Here is a 19,956-nt window from a genome sequence, read left to right on the forward strand (position 1 = left end):
GGGGAAACATTCCTTCCTGTCTACCCTGTCTATGCCCCTCATCACTTTATACATCCCAGTCGTGTCCCTCTCAGTCTCCTCTGCTCTAAGGAAAACAATTCCAGCCTGTCCAATCTCTTCCTCACTCCAGCCCAGGCAACTTCCGGGTAAATCTCCTCTGACCCCTCTCTGGGGCTATCGCATCCGTCCCATAATGTGGATTCCAGAACTGCATATATATTTGTAGTGAATGGAACAAGGACCAGAGGGATCTCATTGACTATGAGATCCTTGATTTGCGTTGTTAGCCTGGGCCAATCAGGGAACCCTGGCTGACAGATATATACAGACGATTCAGAAGGTCTCCTCATTCTTGGGACTGCTAGCCCATCCTCTGTGCACATGTAAATAAAGGGTGACTTGGTGATGGGATACTGGCCTCTGTGCAGTTATTCCAATATTCTATTATTGTAGCTTATAGTTATGTAAGAGTGGAAATTTCTGAAACTTAAATGAGGCAGCAACGTCAAAATCCCATTTCCTCCCTGCTGCTATCCTACGAAATAAGAACAAAGATCAAAGAAAATTTACAACCCAGGAACAGGCCTTTCGGGCCCTCCAAGCCTGAGCCGATCCAAATCCACTGTCTAAACCTGTCGCCCAATTCCTAAGCATCTGTATCCCTCTGCTCCCCATCGACTCATGCATCTGTCCGGATGCAGCTTAAATGAATCTACCGTCCCTGCCTCTACCACCCCTGCTGGCAACGCGTTCCAGACACCCATCACCCTCTGTGTGAAGTACATACCGTGTGTATTCCCCTTAAACTTTCCACCTCTCACCTTGAAATAGATTGTTTCAATTGTTGGGCTACTCAGTGAATCTTTGTCACAGGAAAGGCAAACACTTCCTTCATTGGCTCCTTATACACTCCAGGAGAAGGTAGCAGTGACCCAGGTGAATGCCTAGACAGCAGGAAACATGTTCACCCACGTCACGTTGTGTTGCAGGAAGTCAGTAGAGTTTTGGCCTTGTGACAGGGGATTGGGAATTTTGTCCTTTCCACCTGAACAGCTGATAGAACACTTGCTGATGTCTAAATAGCTTAGTTCATACCCCCTCCCCCAAACTCTGTCTCCCCAGTACCTGGGACAGCCCCACAACACCAATCCCTAACACAGGGCAGCCTTTATATACGGCCTGTGACTTGATATAAGACTGGTATTGTACTTGCTTGGCGTGGTTTTCAGCTCAGTGTGGCAACAATGAATTTAATGTACAGTGAGGTCTTTTAGAAGCATTAGGGGCCCAGAACAATTCGGCTTGTGTTTCCAATTTTGCAGTATGAATGGTAAGTTAGATAAGACTTTGGGGCCTAGCTGTGTATCCCCTTTGTTCAGTCCCAGGTGAACTGGAACCATGTGATCAAATGTAAAAACTTGTTAAAATGAATAGCTGAAGGGACAGAGTCACAGAACGACAACATGTTTTCAGTCTGGTTGCTGTCCGTCTCCTTTTGAAGATGGTGAACATTCCAGAAACCACCAAACTTACCTCACATAGTAGTTGGATTTTTGGGCCTACACAGCAGCGCTGCCTGTCAACTGGAATTCACGGCCGGTGTGGTTTTTTTGGGAGAGAAATAATGCCCTGGTTTTGGAATCCACAAAGGTTTGTGAAAGTGTCTTGTGCATTTGACAGCAGGGATAATGATTCTGGCTTTTCTTAAAAATGACGAGAAAGAAAATGATATTTTGCTTAAGGTGGGGGTGAGGGTCACACAGGTAGCTGAAATGGATTGAAGGCCTTGCTTGTTGCTATGGGCCAGGGTCCCTGATGCTTCAACTGAGGCTCAGCTGGAGCAGAAAAAGGTGAAGTCAGATTGCCACCACAGATAAACCTGAAATAGCTAAAGACGTATGAAAAATAGTGAATAAAATAAAAGGATTGATCCTGTCGAAGGGCAATCCCATACTTAAAGCTTCCCACGTAATTGTCGCTTAATTTCTTTTGCTGACAGACCTGACCTCACCCACATCAAAGTATTTTCTGTGATACCCCAGTGAAGGTAAATGTTCTGACTCTGTGGCTGATGTTAAAGTAATTCAGGTGATTGTGTAACGATCTTGGTAAAGACATTACCATTACCTTAGCTGAGCAGGAAGGCAATGTGAACAGGAGTCCGGTGTGGGCCAAATGGCCAGTGCACTCATGTTTCTGAGTCAGAGGGTTGAGGGTTCCAGTCCGACTTCCATGGGTTAATCCAGGTGGAGTCTCCAGTGCCGTACTGAGGGAGTGTTGCACTATGGCAGGTGCTGCCTTTCTGATAAGACATTAAATGAGCCTGCCCACTCAGGTGGACATGAAAGAACCGTGGAAGAGTAAAGGAGTTCTTCCTGGTGTGCTGGGCCAATGTTAGTCTTTCCACTAATGTCAACCTTATCGTGGTCATTAGTACCTTGTCTATGGGAGCTTGGTGTGCACAAATTGGCTGGCATCTGACCTGCTTTGTCGCAGTGGCAACTGGTTCAGGAAACATTTTTTGGCAGGGTCTGCAGCTTTCTGGGCTGTGAAGGGCACAATAGTGATGAAAATGATCATAAAGAGGAGTCTAAATGTCATTTCAGGCTGCTCAAGTTTAAGGATTTTCAAACAGATTAGCATTGGGATCATGGGAAGGGGGTCAGTGGTCTGAACCTCAGGACCCTGTGCTGCTTGTAAAGAGGAGGAGAGAAAGCAAGAAACAGCGAGAGGTCATAGGTCGCTGATGTGAGGTTAATGTTCCCAGGGCCTGGAGCGGGCTTAGGGAATAAACGGATGAAGGTGAGGAGTTGAAATTTCAAATTAACTTTTGAAAGTTTGTGTCACTTTTTTTTGCTAAGCAGTGACACACTCTGAATTCTAAATGTTGCTGTTTAATCTGTGAGTTAGTAGAATAGTTTGACAGTTTGACTGCTACATTTCCAGGTAATCAGTTGTAAACTGTTACTCGATGTGCCTTCCCCAGCTCACAGCACAGTTACAAACACTGTCACACTTCAATAGTACAGACGTTGCAGCCTCTTAGTGGGTGAAGATGGACAGATTTCATGAGAAATCTCAGAACCACTAATGTTATAAAAGACCACTTCAGTTCCAGCCTGTAACCCACTCCTAGTTATCAGCTTTTCCATTTCTAAACCTTAGAATCCCTCAATTAGAATTCATCTTGCTCCTGGCTATCTGTTAAATCCCTGAACAAGTGGATTAGGTTCTAGTCTGTAACCCACTCCAGGGTACCTGTTATTCTATATAGAAACTACATAGAACCCCTCAATTTGATTGCAGTCTGTAACTCACTCCAGTATCTATTACTCTGTGTCGAAATAAACCAATAGTCCAAATTCGATTCTCCACATAACTCACTCCAGGGATGTGGCATTCCACATAGGAATCCATCAATTTCACCCACAGATTCCTGTAACTGGGTACTATAGGAGGAGCAGCTGGCAGACAATGCTGGACTAATGCTGGGAGCGTGAAAGTGTGACAGTTTGCAATCAGAGAGCAAGTAATAGGCATGTTGCTGGGCATAACACATATTAGGATACTCTGTGTGTATCATTAACACTGTGTGTTAATGAGTACAATGCTATGTTTATTACATAGTAGCACACCTTGTGTTATAGGGTATAACACACAGGGCTTTACTGGGTACAATACAGGATTACTGGATATAATGCTGTGTGTTACTGGGTACATTATCTAACAATTCACTGTGAGTTACAGCATATAATACTGTGTATATTAAGTAATAACATACCGTTTGATATTGGGAATGATGCTGTGTCTATTAGATAATGACATACTATGTGCAACTGGCTAAAACCCTGAATGTATTATCTAATGATCCACTGTACATTATGCACTGTGTGTTACTGGGTATAACGTTGTTAATATTATAAAATAACACACTGTCTGCTACTAGGTATAACATTGCATATATTATTTAGTTACATACCGTGTGTAACTGGGTATAACATTGTATGTTAGATAATAATATACCCTGTGTTACTGGGCAGGACACTATTAATATTGTCTAATATTGCACCATGTGTAACTGGGTATAGCTGTGTGCAGTATGTAATTATAAACTGCATTATTGGGTATAATGCTGTGTATATTATGTAATAACATGCCATGTGTTACTGGGTAAAACACTGTGTATATTGTTTAATACACACCTTGCATTACTGCATAAACCCTGTTTATATTGTATAATAACTTACTGTGTGTTACTAGCATCTGTGGAGACAAATCAGAGTTAGTGTTTCAGGTCAAGTGACCCTTCCTCAGAACCCTTTCTGAACAGTACCCATTCTGAAAAAGGTTGACTTGACCCAAAACATTAACTCAGTTTTTTCTCCACAGATGCTGCCAGACTTGCAGGGTTTCTCCAGCAATTTGTTTTTGTTTTAGGTTCCCAGCATTTGCAGTCCTTGTGGGCTTTTTGTCGAGTGTGTAAGACATTGTGTATCGCTGGATAGCATACTGTGTATGTTGTACAAAGTAACACCGTGCATTACTGAATATATTGGCATGTATTTTAGGCCATAAGACCAGGAGATGTAGGAGAAGAATTAAGCCATTTGGCCCAGCAGGTCTGCACTGCCAATAGGTCGTGGCTGATATGTTTCTCACCTCTGTTCTCCTGCCCTCTCTATATAACCCTGATCCCCTTACCAATCAAAAACCTATCTACCTCAGTCTTAGGTACACTCAATGAGTTGGCCTCCACAGCCCTCTGCGGCAATGAGTTCCACAGATTCCCCACCCTCTGGCTGAAGATATTTCTCCTCATCTCGGTTCTAAAGGGTCCTCCTTTCACTCTGAACCTGTGCCCTCAGGTCCCAGTCTTTCCTATTAGTGGAAACATCTTCTCCATGTCCACTGTACTTAGGCCTCTCAATATTCTGTCAGTTTCAACCAGATCCCCCCCTCATCCTTCTAACCTCCATTGAGTACAGACCCAGAGTGGCCAACCGCTCCTCATATGACAAGCCCTTCATCCCTGGATCATTCTTGTAAATCTCCAACACCAGCACATTCTTCCTTAGATACAGGGCCCAAATTCTTCACAATATTCCAAACATGGTCAGACCAGAGCCTTATGTAGCTTCAGCAGTCCATCGCTGCTCTTGTGTTCTAGCCATCTTGAAAGGAATGCTGACATTGCATTTTCCTTCCCAAAGCCAACTGAATCTACATGTTAACACTAAGTGAATCCTGAACTCAGACTCCCAAGTCCCCTTGTGCTTCATATTTCTGGAATCTTTCCCCATTTAGAAAATAGTCTACACCTCTATTCTTTTTACCAAAATGCATAACCTCATACTTTTCCACATTATATTCCATCTGCCGCTTCTTTGCCCACTCTCTTAACCTGTCTAATTCCTTCTCTAACCTCCCCACTTCCTCAATACTATCTGCCTCTCCACTTATCTTTGTGTCAACTGCAAACTTAGCAAAAGTGTCCTCAAGTTCTTCATCCAGATCGTTAATGTATCACGTGAATAGTTGTGGTGCCAACACGGACCCCTGTGGGAAATCCACTAATTGCCAGCTGCCATCCTGAAAAAGACCCCTTTATCCCCACTCTCTGCCTTCTGCCAGTCAGCCAATCCTCTATCCACACATACCTTGCCCCTAACACCATGGGCTCTTATTTAGCAGCCTCCCAAGTAACAAAGGTATCAAAGGTTTTCTGTAAATCCAAATAGATCATGTCCACTGGCTCTCCTTAATCTAATTTACTTGTTACCTCTTCAAACAGATTTGTCAGGCATGACCTCCCACTGATAAAGCCACACGGATTCAATCGGATTTGCCTTGCACATCCAAAGTACTTTGCAATCTAATCTTTAACAATGGACTCTAAAATCTTATCAACAACTTAGGTCAGGCTATAGTTTTCTGATTTCTATCTCACTCTCTTCTTAAACAAGGATGTTATGTTAGCCATTTTCCAATTCTCTGGGACCCTCCTTGACTGCAGTGATCCCTGAAAGATCATCATCAATGCCTCTGCAATCTCCTCAGCTATCCCCTAAAGATTTCTGGGCTGCAGTCCATCTGGTCCAGGGGATTTATCCACCTACTATCTTTTCAGCTTCCCCAGTACCTTCTCCTTAGTGACAGCTACTACACTCACTTCTGCCTCCGACTTTTTTGAAGTTCTGGTATGCTGCTGGTGTCTTCCACCATGAAGACTGTTGGAAATTACCCGTTTCAGTTCCTCCACCATTTCTTTGTTCTCACTTACCACTTCTACAATCTCATTTTCCAGCAGTTCAATGTCCATCTTGCCTCTTACCTTTTATATATCCAAAACAACCCTTGCAAATTTCTTTTTATATTACGATCTAGCTTATTCTCATATTTCATCTTCTCCTTCCTTACTCCTGTTATAGTTAGCCTCTGTTGGTTTTTAAAGGTTTGCCAATCCTCTGGCTTCTCACTGATCTTCACCACATTGTACGCTTTTCCTTTTGCTTTTATACTCTCCCTAACTTCCCGTGTCAGCCACAGTTGCCTCTTCCTCCTCGGGATGAATTTCTGCTGTGCCTCCCAAATTACCCCCAGAAGCCCCTGCCCTTGTTGATCCCCCATATTCCCTGCTGGTCTTCCCTTCCAATCAGGTCTGGCCAGCTCCTCCCTCATATCTTTGTAGTTACCTTTATACAATTGTCAAACTGTTACATCTGATTACAGCTTCTCTCATATCATAGTCACAGCCCCCCAGGCAGGGGTTCCTACAGGTTAAGCTCCCTAATCGCGTCTGGTATATAAAAATACACTGTGTGTTACAGAGTATTACCCATGTATATATTATATAATAATTTACCTTGTGTTACTAGATATGACGGTTGCATTAATGAGTGTTGCATTGTGTCAACTACATATTGCTATGTCCATTTGTTATTGAGTATAACATTGTGCATATTATATAATGCATAATCAGGACTAACGTGTACATTACAAAACAGCACTATTGGGTATAACATAATATCTCACTCTCTGTTACTGTGTATAAAATTGGATATTTTATACCATTTCATGCATTACTGGGTCTAATGCTGTGAATGTTATACCATAGATACCATATGTTACTGGTTATAACACCGTGCATATTATATAATAACATACCATACATTACTGTGTACAATGCTGTGTATATTATGTAATAATAGTGTTACTGGTTATAACCATCCATATAGTCTCAAATAACTCTTTATGTGTTATATTCAGGTATAATGCTATGTATGGTGTGTAATTAGATACTGCCTGTTACTGAATAAACCCTATATTGTAAAATAACTGACAGTACCTTCCTGTGTATATTACATAATAACTCACTGTAACACACACAGCATTTTCCCCAGTAATGCAGGGTGTGTTACTTTATTATCTGCTAAGGCATATTATATATATTATATAACAATTCACTGTGAGTTACAGCATACAATCCAATGTATGTTAAGTAATAACATCCTGTGTGCTATTGGGAATGACATGGTATCTATTATATGGCAACACACCATGTCTTATTGGGTATGACATAACACATCCTGTGTGACTGGGTACAGTGCTCTGTATCTTTTAAACCATCCCTTACTGAGTAAAACACTGACGACATTATGCTTCACTGTGAGTTATTGGATATAATTCAGTGTCTATTATATAAAAAATTATCTCAGGGTTACAGCATATAACACTGTCAGTATAATACAATAACATGTTAAGTGTTACTGGGAATGACACTCTATGTTCTGTAATAATGTACAGCATGTTACTGGGTATAACCCTGTACACTCACTAATAACACTCAGTGCCTTACTGAGTCTAACACTGTCGGCATTATAAAATAATGCACAGCGTGTTACTGGATATAATGCAATGTCTATTATACAAGAGCACATCATGCATAAAGGGGTATAATGTCAAGTATTACATACTAACAGGCAGTGAGCTACTGGCTATAACTCTGTGTATGCTATTCAATAACACATACATTACTGGATTTCGTGCTGTGTAGATTACATAAAAGTATACCTAGTTTAACTGGACATAATACTGTATATAATAAGCTGTCCAGGTTTACTGCTGCTTATATTTTTAAATAAGATAGTACACATTATTAGTTCTGATGCAATGTATATTATATAACAACACACCTTGCCTTACCAGATATTAAGTAACACAGCCTGCGTTACTGGGTAAAACACTGTGCATACTACATAACAATTCATTGTGGGTTACAGCATCTACACACATTTCATTATGTAATATACACCCCATTAGACCCAGTAATACATGGTATGTTATTATCCCATGTATACACTGTTATATAATACAATATAACACACATGTGTAACTGAGTATCATAATGAGTCTATTATACAATGTTATTATTAATATTATTGTGTATCTTATATAATACGTAATCTTTGATTGGGTATAATGCTATGTACATTATATAACAGCCCACACCCTGAGATTCTGGGTATAATGCTGTGTATATTGGCAGATAACACACAGTGTGCTACTGAGTGTAACACAACATATAGCATATAATGACATACCATGTGCTACTGGGTATAATGCTGTATCTATTATGTAATTACAAGCTATCTGTAATTGGCTATAACAAAGTATTTTACATAATAACACACGGTATATTACTTGGTATTATACTATGTCAACATAGAACAACATGCCCTGTCTTCCAGGGTATAATGCAATGTATATCATACAATAACACATTTTGCATTTCTGGTGTAATGCTTTGTATATTATATAATATTTTTCATTACTGGGTATAATGTTGTATATTTTAAGTAACATGCTGTATGTTTCTGGGTGACACTGTATATAATAATTCTCACTGTGTGTGTCCAGGTAGAACACTATGTCTGTTATGAAAAAAACACATATGTTTCTGGTTTGACAATGCTTTCATGTTAAGAGGTTATTTTATCCTGTTTTTGTGAAGCGAGGTTGTAAGGTAGAGGTGTGAGCTGTCTCTAAGAAGGTAAACAATTTGTGAGGCCTTGAGGTTTTCTTGAAAGTTGAAACAATGGGAGCAGTCTGGGTGGGGCCTGTTCTCCCCGAGATCAGGCTTTCTAGTTGTTTTTAGTTTTTAGATTTAGTTTTGAACAGAAACCTTTGGGGTCTCAAAAGAGTTCAGTGGTTCTGTGAATGTCTCCTATCTGCTACATTTGCTGAAATTTCTCTTGATGTTGTTTCCTCCTGGATTGGAGAACTGCATGTGAGAATCTGTGCCTGAATTTGCCGTTTTACCAAGGGCTGTGTTTCTGGGATGTTACTAGATTGGAACAGTTACTTAGCAATTGGTACTGTACTATTGTTTGGTTAAGTTTTGAATAGTTAAGTTATTCTAAATGCCTACTTCTTTTTTTGTAATTTAACTATAATGTCTAAATAATTTGTGTTTTCCTTAACACTAAGTAGTTTGACCAGTTGCATTGCATCTGAAACACAGCATTTCACATACACCTTTAAAATATAAAAAGTTAGGGTCAAGACTACCTTCTGAAAATATATTGAGGGGGTCTGGTCTGGTCCATAACACTGGGTAACTGGGTATAATATATATTTTGTGTAGAATTGGGGCGGCACGGTGGCTCAGTGGTTAGCACTGCTGCCCCACAGCACCAGGGTCCCATGTTTGATTCCAGTCTCGGGCGACTGTGTGGAGTTTGCATGTTCTTCCTGTGTCTGTGTGGGTTTCCTCCGGGTGCTCCGGTTTCCTCCCACAATCCAAAGATGTGCAGGTCAGGTGAATTGGCCATGCTAAATTGCCCATAGTGTTAGGTGCATTAGTCAGAGGGAAATGGGTCTGGGTGGGTTACTCTTCGGAGGGTCGGTGTGGACTTGTTGGGCCGAAGGGCCTGTTTCCACACTGTAGAGAATCTAATCTAATCTAATCAAACTGTGCACTGTGCTTTGCTGAGCATAACATTGTATATATTAGAGAACAGCATTGCATGTTATATAATACAGCATATATTACTGTGTTTAACTCTGTAATATTTGATAACACAAAGTGTTGCTGTATGATATAACACACCGGGTGTTCGTGTGCAACACTCCTTTGTGAATTGTACAGTGGGTAAGAGGTACTCAGTGTCCAGAATAATCTGTGGGACATTAATTTGAGTGGACTCAGTGAGTCAGGCGTTTCTGAATCCTGTCTCCTCTGGATTTGGCTCAGCGTGATGTGATAATGGGACTGTCACTCGTGTAATTCCATCACTTGCTTAGTACATGTAGGAGGCAGAACACAAGGAAACTCTATTCAGTAAGTGTATTACTATTCATGGCCAGTAAGACTGGGCTGACTGTGCTCACTGCCCTCTTGCACTGCTTTCTATGCCCCTTTCTTCATTTTGTAAGGAAATAACCTTTTAAACATGCTGACCTCTGACCTTTCCGAATTGCAGAGGGTTTGAGTGGGGTTCAGCAGCTGCATGACCTTGACAGCATTCCCAGTGTTGAGCAGAATGAATCCCGCCTTTGTATCCCTACTTGTTTTGGTTCCTGCTTCAGAACGGCAGCGAGCTGGCACAGGCAGCCATGTGTTCAAGGCTGTATAGAGGGAATTCCTTGTTCCACAAGGTGTTAGAAGAATAAAGTTGGGGAGGGAAGGCAGATTTTCTTTTAAGCATATCTGTGTGGCCTAAAAAGAACTCTCACTCTAAACATTGCCTGTTACACGCATCCAACTGTCCACATCGCCCACAGCCCAAGTTAGAACATGGAACAGTACAGCACAGTACAGGCCCTTCGGCCCTCAATGTTGTGCCAATCTTTTATCCAACTCTAAGATCAGACTAACCTACATACCCTTCATAGTACTGTCTTACACGTGTCTGTTCAAGAATCACTTTAATGTCCCTAATGTCTCTGACTCTACTCCCACTGCTGGCAGTGCATTCCACACACGCACCACTCTCTGTGTAAAGAACCTACCTCTGACATCTCCCCTACACCTTCCTTCAATCACCTTAGAATTATACCCCCTCATGATAGACATTTCCACCCTGGGAAAAAGTCTCTGACTACCCATTCCATCTCTGCCTCTCATCATCTTGTACACCTCAATCAAATCACCTCTCATCCTTCTTCACTCCAATGAGAAAAGCCCTAGCTCCCTCAACCTTTCTTCATAAGACATGCCCTCCAGTCCAGGCAGCATCCTGGGAAATCTCCTCTGCACCCTCTCTAAAGCTTTCACATCCTCCCCGTGTCTGTGTGGGTTTGCTCTGGTTCCCTCCCGCAGTCCAAAGGTGTGCAGGGTAGGGTGGATTGACCAGGCTAAATTGCCCATAGAGTCCAGGGGTGTGCAGGCTAGGTGGGTTAGCCATGGGAAACACATCGTTACAGGGATGGGGTAGGGGGCCGTGTCTGGGTAGGTTGTTCTTTGGAGCGTTAGTGCAGGCTAAATGGCCTCTATCTGCACTGTAGGGGATTCTATGACTCCAGGAGGCCATTCAGCCCTCTGAAACTGACCCATCCACTTTGGCAGATTTTATGGGGTGGCACGGTGGCTCAGTGGTTAGCACTGCTGCCTCACAGCACCAGGGACCCAGGTTCAATTCCAGCCTCGGGTGACTGTGTGGAGTTTGCACATTCTTCCCGTGTCTGCGTGGGTTTCCTCCGGGTGCTCCGGTTTCCTCCCACAGTCTAAAGATGTGCAGGTCAGGGTAAATTGGCTGTGCTAAATTGCCCATAGTGTTTCAGGGATGTATAGGTTATGTGCATTTAGTCAGGGGTAAATGTAGAGTAATAAGGTCGGCGAATGGGTTCTGGGTGGGTTACTCTTCGGAGGGCCGGTCTGGACCTGTTGGGCCAAAGGGCCTGTTTCCACACTGTAGGGAATCTATGATTCTATGATTCCTATAATGAGGCGACCAGAACTGAACACAATATTCTAAATGTGGTCTAACCAGGGCTCTATAGAGCTGCAGCATAATTTCGTGGCTCTTAAGCTCAATCCCCCTACTAATGAAAGCCAAGACACCATACGTCTTCGTAACAACCTTATCAGCATAGGTGGTAACTTTGAGGGATCTGTCCATGTAAACACCAAGATCCCTTTGTTCCTTGAACTGGCAAGCTGATTGGACTCAGACATCCACCTGTTAAATAGACCTGGTTTTCACCAAAGATTTTGAGTCTGTGTGTGTGTGAGACAGTGTGTGTGTGTGTGTGTGAGAGAGTGTGTGTGTGTGTCTGTGTGTGTGTGAGAGAGAAAGTGTGTGTGAGTGTGTGTGTGTGTATCTGTGTGTGAGAGAGACTGTGTGAGTGTGTGGGTATGTGTGTCAGTGTGTGTCTGTGTGTGTGTGTGAGTATGTCTGTGAGTGTGTGTGTGAGTCTGTCATTCTGTGAGTATGTTTGTGTGTGTGTCTGTGTTAGTGTATATTAGATTACTTACAGTGTGGAAACAGGCCCTTTGGCCCAACAAGTCCACACCGACCCGCCGAAGCACAACCCACCCAGACCCATTCCCCTACATTTACCCCTTCACCTAACACTACGGGCAATTTAGCATGGCCAATTCACCTGACCTGCACATTTTTGGACTGTGGGAGGAAACCGGAGCACCCGGAGAAAACCCACGCAGACACGGGGAGAATGTGCAAACTCCACACAGTCAGTCGCCTGAGGCAGGAATTGAACCCGGGTCTCTGGTGCTGTGAGGCAGCAGTGCTAACCACTCTGCCTCCGTGCCGCCCACGTGAGTGTGTGTGTGTGTGTAAATGTGTGTGAGTCTGTGTGTGAGTGAGTGTGTGTGTCTGTGTGTTTGTGTCTGTGTATGTTTCTCTGTGTGTCTGCGTGAGTGTGTCTGTGTGTATATCTGTGTGTGTGTTTGTGTCTGTGTGTGTGAGTGACTGTATGTGAGTCTGTGTGTGTGTGGATGTGTGTGTGGGTGCGTGTGTGTGGGTGTGCATGTGTGTGAGAGTGAGTGTGCAAGTGTGTGTGTGTTTGTGTATGTGTGTGAGTTTGTGAGTGAATGTGTGTGTATGGGTGAGAGTGTATGTGTATGTGAGAGTGTGTGTGGGTGTGTTTGTGTGCATGCGTGTGTGTGAGTGTGTGTGTGTATGTATTTGTCTGCCTGTGTGCGTGTCTGTCTGAGTGTGTGTGTGTTTGTGTATGTGTGAGTGTGTGTGTGAGTGTGTGTGTGTGCGTGTGAGTGTTTGTGTGAATGTGTGTCTGAGAGAGAGAGTATGTGTACGTGTGTGTGTTTGTGAGTGTGTGTGTGTTGAGTGTGGGTGAGTGTGTGTGTTTGAGTGTGTGTCTGTGTGTGTATAAGTGTGTGTGTGTGTCTGTGTGTGTGTGTCTGTGTGAGTGTCTGTGTGTGTGTGTGCATGAGTGTCTGAGTGTGTGAGTTTGTGTGAGTATGTTTGTGTGTGTTTTTGTATGTGTGTGTGCGTGTGTGGATATGTGTTTGTGTGTGTGTGTGAGAGTGAGTGTGTATGTGAGTGTGAGGGTGTGTGTGAGTTTGTGTGTGTGTCTGTGTGAGTTTTTGTGTGTGAGTGTGTATGTGTATGTGTGAGTGTGTATATGTGAGTATACGTGTGTGTGTGAGTGTGTGTATTAGCGTGGTTGTGTGTTTGTGATTGTTGGGGTATGTGTGTGAGCGTGTGTGTGTTGGGGTGTGTGAGTGAGTGTGTGTGAGTGTATGTGTGTGTGAGTATGTGTATGTGTGTGAGTGCGTGTGAATGTGTGCGTGTGTATGTGTGAGTGTGTGTGTCTGGCTGTGTGAGTGTAGATGTGTGAGTGTGTGTATGTTGGGGTGTGTGTGCGTGTGTGTGTGTGTCATTGTGAGTGTGTGCGTGTGAGTCTGTCAGTCTGTGAGTATGTTTGTGGGTGTGTCTGTGTGAGTAACTGTGTGTGTGAGTGTGTGTGTGTGAGTCTGTGTGTGAGTGAGTGTGTGTGAGTGTGCATGTGTGTGTGTGAGTTTGTATGTATGTGTCTGTGTGAGTGTGTGTTTGTGAGTTTGTGTGTGTGTCTGTGTGACTATATGTGTGTGTGTGTGTGTGTGTTGGGGTGTTTGTGTGTGTTGGGGTATGTGCGTGTGAGCATGTGTGTGTTGGGGTGGGTGAGTGTGTGTGAGTGCGTGTGAGTGTGTGTGTGAGTATGTTTATGTGTGTGAGTGTGTCTGCGCGTGTGAGTGTGTGTATGCATGCATGTGTGTAAGTGCATGTGTCTAGCTGTGTGAGTGTGTGTGAGGGTGTTTGAGTGTGTGTGTTGGGGTATGTGTGCGTGTGTGAGTGTTTGTGCGTGTGAGTGCATGTGTGTGTGTTGGGGTGTGTGTGTGTGTGTGTGTGGGTCTGTGTGAGTATGTGTTGGGGTGTGTGTGTGAGTGTGTGTGAGTCTGTGTATGTGTGTCTGAGTGTGGGTGAGTGTGTGTGACTATGTGTAAGTTGTGTGTGCGCGTGTTTGTGTGCGTGTGAGTGTGTGAGTGTGTATGTGTGTGATTTTGTGTGTGTGTGTGTTTGTGTGTGTGAGAGAGTGTGTGTATATGGGTTTGTGAGTGTGTGGGTGTGTGTGTTCATGTATTTATTTGTGTGTGTGTGTGTGAGAGAGTGTGTATGTTGCGTGTTTGTGTGTGTGCGTGAATGTGTGCATATGTGTGAGTGCATGTGTGTGTGTTTGCGTGTGTGTGAGTGTGTGTTTGTGAGTTTGTGTGTGTGTCTGTGTGACTATATGTGTGTGTGTGTGTGTGTGTGTTGGGGTGTTTGTGTGTGTTGGGGTATGTGCGTGTGAGCATGTGTGTGTTGGGGTGGGTGAGTGTGTGTGAGTGCGTGTGAGTGTGTGTGTGAGTATGTTTATGTGTGTGAGTGTGTCTGCGCGTGTGAGTGTGTGTATGCATGCATGTGTGTAAGTGCATGTGTCTAGCTGTGTGAGTGTGTGTGAGGGTGTTTGAGTGTGTGTGTTGGGGTATGTGTGCGTGTGTGAGTGTTTGTGCGTGTGAGTGCATGTGTGTGTGTTGGGGTGTGTGTGTGTGTGTGTGGGTCTGTGTGAGTATGTGTTGGGGTGTGTGTGTGAGTGTGTGTGAGTCTGTGTATGTGTGTCTGAGTGTGGGTGAGTGTGTGTGACTATGTGTAAGTTGTGTGTGCGCGTGTTTGTGTGCGTGTGAGTGTGTGAGTGTGTATGTGTGTGATTTTGTGTGTGTGTGTGTTTGTGTGTGTGAGAGAGTGTGTGTATATGGGTTTGTGAGTGTGTGGGTGTGTGTGTTCATGTATTTATTTGTGTGTGTGTGTGTGAGAGAGTGTGTATGTTGCGTGTTTGTGTGTGTGCGTGAATGTGTGCATATGTGTGAGTGCATGTGTGTGTGTTTGCGTGTGTGTGAGTGTGTGTGAGGGTGAGAGTGTGTGCATCTGAGAGTGTGTGTGAGTGTGTGTGTATATGTGTGAGTTCGTGTGAGACTATGTATGTGTGTGTCAGAGTGTATGTGAGTGTGTGTGAGACAGTGTGTGTGTGTATGTTTGCATGTGTGTGAGGGGGAGAGTGTGTGTACGTGTGTGTGTTTGTGTGTGTGTGAGAGAGAGTGTGTGTATGTGTGTGTGTGAGTGCTTTGTGTGTGAACGCGTGTGAGTGTGTGTTGCGGTGTGTGTGGGTATGTGTGAGTTTGTGTTGGGGTGTGTGTATGTGAGTGTGTGAGCGCGTGTGTGTGTGTATTTTGTGTGTGAGCGCGTGTGTGTGTGTGTTAGGGTGTGTGCGTGTGTGTGAGTTTGTGTTGGGGTGTGTGTATGTGAGTGTGTGAGTTTGTGTTGGGGTGTGTGTATGTGAGTGTGTGAGTGTGTGTGAGTAAGTATGTGTGTGAGTGTGTGAGTCTGTGTATGTGTGTCTGAGTGTGGGTGTGTGTGTGTGTATGTGTGTGACAATGTGTAACTCGTGTGTGTGTGTTTGTGTGTGTGTGAGTGTGTGTTGTGGTTCTGTTCACCGAGCTGGGAATTTGTGTTGCAGACGTTTCGTCCCCTGTCTAGGTGACATCCTCAGTGCTTGGGAGCCTCCTGTGAAACGCTTCTGTGATGTTTCCTCCGGCATTTATAGTGGTATACCACAAACTGTGTGTATGCGGGTGTGTTTGTGTGTGTGCATGAGTCTGTGTGGGAGAGAGTGTGTGTATTTGTCTGTCTATGTGTGCATATCTGTCTGTCTCAGTGTGTGTGTGTGTGCTTGTGTGAGTGTGTGTGTTTGTATGTATGAGAGAGTGTGTGTATGAGAGAGTGTGTTTATGCGAGTGTGTGTGTGACAGTGTGTGAGTGTGTGTGAGTGTGTGTGTGAATCTGTGAGTGTATGTGTGTGTGAGTGTGTGTGTATGTGTGTGTGTATGAGTGTGTGTGAGATTGTGTGTATTTGTCTGCTTGTGTGTGCATGTCTGTCCATCTGAGTGTGTGTATGAGTGTTTGTGTGTGTATGTGTGCGAGTGTATGTGTGTTTACGTGTGTGAGTGTGTGTGTTTGTGTGTGTGAGTTTGTGTGTGTGTGTCAGGGAGAGTGTGTGTATGTGTGTGTGTTTGTATGTGTGTGAGTGACAGAGTGTGTGCATGTGTGAGTGTGTATTTGTGTGAGCGTGTGTGTGTGTATTTGTGTTTGTGTGAGAGAGAGTGTGTGCATGTGTGAGTGTGTATTTGTGTGAGTGTGTGTGGTGTGTATTTGTGTTTGTGTGAGAGAGAGTGTGTGTGTGTGGGAGTGTGTGTGAGAGAGTGTGTGGATGTGGGTGTGTGGGGGGTTTGGTGTTTGTGTGTGTCCCTGTGTGTGTGAGTGTGTGTGTCCCTGTGTGTGTGTGTGCGTGTGTGAGTCTGTGTGAGTATGTGTCTGAGTTTGTATGTGTGACTGTGTGTATGTGTATGTGTGAGTGTGCATGTTTGTGTGTGAGTGTATGGATGTGTGTGTGAGTGTGCACGTGTGTGTATGAGTGTGTTTGTGAGTGTGTGTGTGTTTGTGTGATTGTGTGTGTATCTGTGAGTGTGTGAGTCTGTACGTGTGTCTGAGTGTGTGTAAGTGTGTGTGTGAGTGTGTGTGTTGGAGTGTGCGAGTATGTGAGAGTGTGTGTGTGAGTGTGTGTGTGAGTGTGTGTGTATTTGTCTGTCTGCCTGTCTGTGCTTGTCTATCTATCTGAGTGTGTGTGTGTGTGTGAATATGTGTGTGTGTGTGAGAGAGAGAGTGTGTGATTGTGTGTGTTTGTGAGTGTGTATGGGGGTTGGGTGTTTGTGTGGGTGTGTCTGTGTGTGTGAGAGTGTGTGTGTCTGTGTGTGTGAGTCTGTGTATGTGTGTGTCTGAGTGTGTGTGATTGTGTGTGTGTTGCAGTGTTTGTGTCTGTGAGTGTGCATGTGAGAGTGTGTGTGTGAGCGTGTGTATTTGTCTGGCTGTGCGTGCATGTCTGTCTGTCTGTCTGAATATGTGTATGTGTGAGTGTGGGTGTGTGCGTAAGTGTGTGTGTGAGAGTGTGTGTGAGAGAGTGTCTGTATGTGTGTGGGTGTGTGTGTATGTTGGTGTGTTTGTGTGTGTGCGTGAATGTGAGTGTGTGTGTGAGTGTGTGTATGTGTATCTGTGAGTGTGTGTGTGTGTGAGTGTGTGTATGTGTGTGAGTGTGTTTATGTGTGTGAGTCTGTGTGAGTCTGTGTATCTGTGTGTGTTTGTGAGTGTGTGTGTTGGTCTGTTTATGTGTGAATGTGAGTGTGTGTGAGTGAGTGTATGTGTGTGATTGGGTATGTGTATCTGTGAGTGTGAGTGTGTGTGAGTGAGTGTGTGTATGTGTGTGTGTGTTTATGTGTGTGTGAGAATGCGTGTGTGAGTCTGTGTGAGTCAGTGTATGTGTGTGTGGTGTGTGTTTGAGAGTGTGTGTGTGTTGGTCTGTTTGTGTGTGTGCATGAATGTGAGTGTGTGTATCTGTGAGTGTGTATGTGTGAGTGAGTGTGTGTGTATGTGGGTGAGTGTGTGAATGTATGTGTGTGCATGTGAGTCTGTGTATGTGTGTGTCAGTGTGTGTGTGTAAGTGTGTGTGTGTGCGTGAGTGTGTTTGTGTGTATGAGTGAGTTTGTATGTGTGTGAGAGTATGTGTGTGTGTGTTTGTGTGAGTGTGTGTGTAGGTGTGTGCTTGTGTGTGTGTCTGTGTGGTAGTGAGTGTGTGCGTATATTGGTGAGTGTGTGTCTGTGTGTGGGTTGGGTGTCTGTGTGTGTGTGTCTGTGTGTGTGTCTATGTTGTATCTGTGTGTGTGAAAGAGTGTGTGTGCGTGTGTTTGTGTGTGCGTGAGAGAGAGAGTGTGATTGTGTGTGTTTGTGTGTGTGTCTGTGTGAATGTGTGTGTATATGTGTGTGAGTGTGTGTGTGAGAGAGTGTGTGTGATTGTGTGTGTGTCTGTGAGTGTATGTGTGTGTGAGTGAGTGTGTGTGTATGTGTGTGTGTGTTTTTATGTGTGTGTGTGAGTCTGTGTGTGAGTCTGTGTGAGTGTGTGTATGTATGAGTGTGGTTTTGTGTAATTGTGAGAGTGTGTGTTGGTCTGTTTTTGTGTGCATGCGTGAATGTGAGTGGGTTTGTGATAGTGTCTGCATGGATGTGAGTCTTTCTGGGTGTGTGTGTCTGTGTGATTGTGTGTGAAGGTGTGAGTTTGTGTGTGTAAGTCTGTGTGAGTTTGAGTGTGTGTGAGAGTGAGTGTGTGTATGTGTGTGTTTGTGAGTGTGTGTGTGAGAGAGAGAGTGTGTGTATGTGTGTGTTTGTGAGTGTGTGTGTGTATGTGTATGTGTGTGTGATTGTGTGTGTATCTGTGAGTGTGTGAATGTGTTTCTGTTTGTGTGATTCTGTGTATGTGTGTGTCTGTGTGTGTGTGTGAGAGTGTGTGTGTGTGTGTCTTTGTCTGTGTGTGTGTCTGAGTGTGTGTGTTTGTGTGTGTATGTGTTTGAGTGTGTTTGTTGTGTGTGAGTGTATGTGTGAGTGTGTGCGTGTGTGTGTGTGAATTTGTGTGTGCATGTGAGAGAGAGAGTGTGTGTATGTGTGTGAGTTTGTGAGTGTGTGTGTGGGTTGCGTGTTTGTGTGTGTGTCTTTGTGTGTGTCTGTGTGTGTGTGAGTTTGTGTGTGTATGTGTGTGAGTGTATGTGTGTTTACGTGTGTGAGTGTGTGTGTTTGTGTGTGTGAGTTTGTGTGCGTGTGTCAGGGAGAGTGTGTGTATGTGTGTGTGTATGTGAGTGTGTTTGTATGTATGTGTGAGTGACAGAGTGTGTGCATGTGTGAGTGTGTATTTGTGTGAGTGTGTGTGGTGTGTATTTGTGCTTGTGTGAGAGAGAGTGTGTATATGTGTGTGTGTGGGAGTGTGTGTGAGAGAGTGTGTGGATGTGGGTGTGTGGGGGATTTGGTGTTTGTGTGTGTCCCTGTGTGTGTGAGTGTGTGTGTCCCTGTGTGTGTGTGTGCATGTGTGAGTCTGCGTGAATATGTGTCTGAGTTTGTATGTGTGACTGTGTGTATGTGTATGTGTGAGTGTGCGTGTTTGTGTGTGAGTGTATGGATGTGTGTGTGAGTGTGTATGAGTGTGTTTGTGAGTGTGTGTGTGTGTTTGTGTGATTGTGTGTGTATCTGTGAGTGTGTGAGTCTGTACGTGTGTGTCTGAGTGTGTGTGAGTGTGTGTGTTGGAGTGTGCGAGTGTGTGAGAGTGTGTGTGTGTGAGTGTGTGTGATTGTGTGTGTTGCAGTGTGTGTGTCTGTGAGTGTGCATGTGAGAGTGTGTGTGTGAGCGTGTGTGTTTGTCTAGCTGGGTGTGCATGTCTGTCTGTCTGTCTGAATGTGTGTATGTGTGAGTGTGGGTGTGTGAGTAAGTGTGTGTGTGAGAGTGTGTGTGTGAGAGAGTGTGTGTATGTGTGTGGGGGTGTGTGTATGTTGGTGTGTTTGTGTGTGTGCGTGAATGTGAGTGTGTG

General features: G+C 44.1%; 1 long non-coding RNA gene across 1 annotated transcript in view; it reads left to right on the forward strand.

Annotated features, from left to right (window-relative positions):
- The first annotated feature begins 414 nt into the window (after positions 1–414).
- Positions 415–19,956, forward strand: part of LOC122542111 (uncharacterized) — a 214,454-nt gene continuing 194,912 nt past the window's right edge. Inside the window, exon 1 of the long non-coding RNA XR_006309748.2 lies at positions 415–1,650. This is a non-coding gene — a long non-coding RNA (uncharacterized LOC122542111). The remainder of the gene's footprint in view (positions 1,651–19,956) is intronic.

Source organism: Chiloscyllium plagiosum, unplaced genomic scaffold (genome assembly GCF_037043375.1).
Source record: "Chiloscyllium plagiosum isolate Xiang-an unplaced genomic scaffold, Cpla_swu_hap1 HiC_scaffold_33, whole genome shotgun sequence".
Classification (NCBI taxonomy): Eukaryota; Metazoa; Chordata; class Chondrichthyes; order Orectolobiformes; family Hemiscylliidae; genus Chiloscyllium; species Chiloscyllium plagiosum.